The sequence below is a fragment of the Paroedura picta genome, chromosome 3, assembly GCF_049243985.1.
Source record: "Paroedura picta isolate Pp20150507F chromosome 3, Ppicta_v3.0, whole genome shotgun sequence".
Lineage (NCBI taxonomy): Eukaryota > Metazoa > Chordata > Lepidosauria > Squamata > Gekkonidae > Paroedura > Paroedura picta.
Genome location: NC_135371.1, coordinates 21726909 through 21730017, shown reverse-complemented (window position 1 = coordinate 21730017; position 3109 = coordinate 21726909).

Here is a 3109-nt window from a genome sequence, read left to right as displayed (position 1 = left end):
CAAGGTCGGGACTGAAAAGCCCCTGACCCTGGTTGAGGCCAGGCATGCTTCATGGGGACCAAAGATCACCAGCAGATTCAAACCTGCAGAGGAGAGTGCCCTATGGGGAATATAAGGAGAAACGCAGTCCCTCTAATATGCAGGGCCCAGACCACAAATGACCTTAGAGGTAAGTACCAAAACCTTGAACTTAATCCAGTACACAATTGTATTAAGAACTTTTTAATGCCACCTCTCTGGGGACCTGCCTTAAGGTGGCTTATAAAACAAAAATAATAAAAAAGAAAACATTAAAAGATAGGAATTAAAATCCAGTGTTTAAAAAGTCCCAGCCCAGCATAAAAACATAGATCATAAAAACAGACAGCTTAAAACAACAGTTTCCAGGCTAAAATGGTGTTTGTAAAAAATCAATCCCTTAATTAAAAGCTGGGATGAACAAAAGCTTTTTGGCCTGGCACCTAATAGAAAGCATCGTTCTATGCAACGTGAAACATGTTATTTAGTTAATTTTCTGAAGCCGTATCTTTCTCCCCTATATATAAAGATTCCTTGTCTTGTCAGAACATGGCCCCATTGCGCAGTTTTGTCATCCGCAAAGGACCACCAGTTTACTATTTAGGTGCAGGAATGATGACATGTTCGTTTTCATATCTTCAGATTTGAAGAGTAAACACTGCTTTATGTATCTTTGTTACAAAGTTGCTCCCACTTGAAGTGGTGGAGGACATTACCTAAAACAGGAACATGGGAAACCAAGAATCTCTTTAACTGTTTTAAAGCAATGCATTAACCTCTAAACAAGCGACTGCATAAGGAATGATCAGTCCCTTTAGTACAAGGACCAGTTTTCTGCCGGTAGAGAAGCTAGGTGTAAACTGCACGGATCTTTTATTCCAACCCCAGATCGATTCAGTCCCTGCCCTCTACACAGAATGCGATTTCCGCTTGGATTTGGGGTGATTTAAAATTTCCTTCTGCAGCAAGTAGGATTGATCCGGAGTGGCCCTACCTTTATTGTGCAACATCTTAGAGTGCTTTTAATCCTGAATATATTATAAAATTGCATTCTTTTGAATCGGGGCTCGCCTCCGTGGTAGAGGACCCTTGATTGGCCACAGGTGGTCATGTGACGAATTTGCCTTAAAGGAGAAGGCCCTAATTTCTCTCAACTTCTGTCGGTCCTGGATTTTTTCTCCCTTCTCTGCCTTTTTCGATCTTCTCCCCCTCCCCTCCCCTCCAAGAAAAGAAAGAGGCTCCCTGCTTGGCTCCTCTCCCCCCACCCTTCAAGAAAAGAAAGAGGCTTGGCTCCCCCCCCCCTTCTGAACTACCCTAACCCACATGCAGAAGACTTTCCTGTTTCAATTGGGGGGGGGGAAGAGGAAGATCTGAGTTCAAAGCGATTGAATTCAACAGGATTGACAATGGAATAAACAAAGTAAGTGCAGACTCTACCCTAGACATTCATTTATTCCTGGCCTTGGTGAAAATCTTGTATGCCAGTCAGTGATAGCTCCACATGGTGTGTTTTGTTTTTTTCCATTATAAATGGAGTATCCTTGAACATATTAAATCAACTAGAATCACAATTATACAGAACAACTTAGCATTTGTAAATGAGATTATGACTTTAAAAGCATCCACGTCATCCCTTCTCCTACCTACCATGCATTTAAAGATACAGTAAAATTGCATTCTGCATTCTGGCAATGGCCACTTAAGGCCTGCATTCCATGCTTTCTCTCAACACAGCAATGAAATTAGCCTTGCCAGCTCTGAGTTGGGAAATACCTGGAGATTTGGGTTGTAGAGCTTGGAGAGGCCAGGGTTTGGGGAGGGACCTCAGCTAGATATACTGCCTGAGACTCGACCCTCCAAATAAGCCATTTTCCCCAGGGAACTGATCTGGAGATCAATTGCAATGGTGGGAGATTTCCTGGTGCCACCTGGAAGATGGCAACCCTAGATGCAGCACTGAAATAGGATTTCCCTCACCCCTGTTTGTGATACCTTACTGGCTCAGACTACATGAGCAGTTTTTAAGACTGAAAGCTTTGGGGAAATTAAAAAATGGAGGGTTTTAATCAAGCTTTGTCAAGCACATGGAACATTCTCAAGGAACCACAATGTTTTCATTTGCTGAACAATAGACGAGACTAGAATTAATGCTGATCTGAGACATTCAAGCCACACATGATATTATTGCCTAAATAGCTTTTGAAAATCTATTCTTGATGGGGTTGAGAGAAAGGGGAGGAGAGAGATGATCCGGGGGCAGCTTTAGGATTAAGAAACTCTCCAGGGCCTGAACTTGATTGTTCTACATCTGCAACTTATTATCCCTGATTATTTTACTTGTCTAGTTTAGTAGCTCCAATTAAGACCAGTTCTTCTTCTTTTGCCCCAGTTGTTGGAGATAATGAAGTGTCTGCCAGCAAGCTGCTATACCAATCAAAAGTCAGAATCATCTTCCATTTGACTTCTGTAGGAAGCTAGATCATCTGGAGGACTGGAATGATTTGCCATCTAATAACACTTGACGGCTTTTTCTTTTCACTATTCTGAGAATTTCGTCTCATACAAGAAATGAATCCTTAGGGGCCAGGCCAACTGGATGGAAACCAAAGAACTGGGGTAGAAACAGGGATGCCAGCCTCCAAGTGGGACTTGAGGAATCTCCTGGAATCATAGCTCATCTTCAGACTAAAGCGATCCGTTTCCTTGGGAGAAAATGACTGCCCTAGAGGGTGGACTCTAAGCATTATACTGCATTAAGGTCCTTCCCCGCCCACTCCTGGTTTCACGCCCAAAGTCTCCAGTTATATCCCAACCCAGAGTTAGCCAAACTAGGTAGAATCCCAAAAAATTTAAGGGGTGTTCTGTAAACAATAGAACCATTTTACACATCTGTATACAAAAGCCTTCCAAATGCTAGCCTTGCTTAGCATCTAAGGTCTGACAGGATCGGGCTTCCTAACCATCTTGGGTTGGGGTGAGACATGTAAACCCGGTACGACTCTCAGGTGTGACATGGTAGATGGGGAATGATTACACCAATAGCGTGATTCCACTGAAAATCTTGAAAGCAGCTGCAGTTTGGAAAACACCT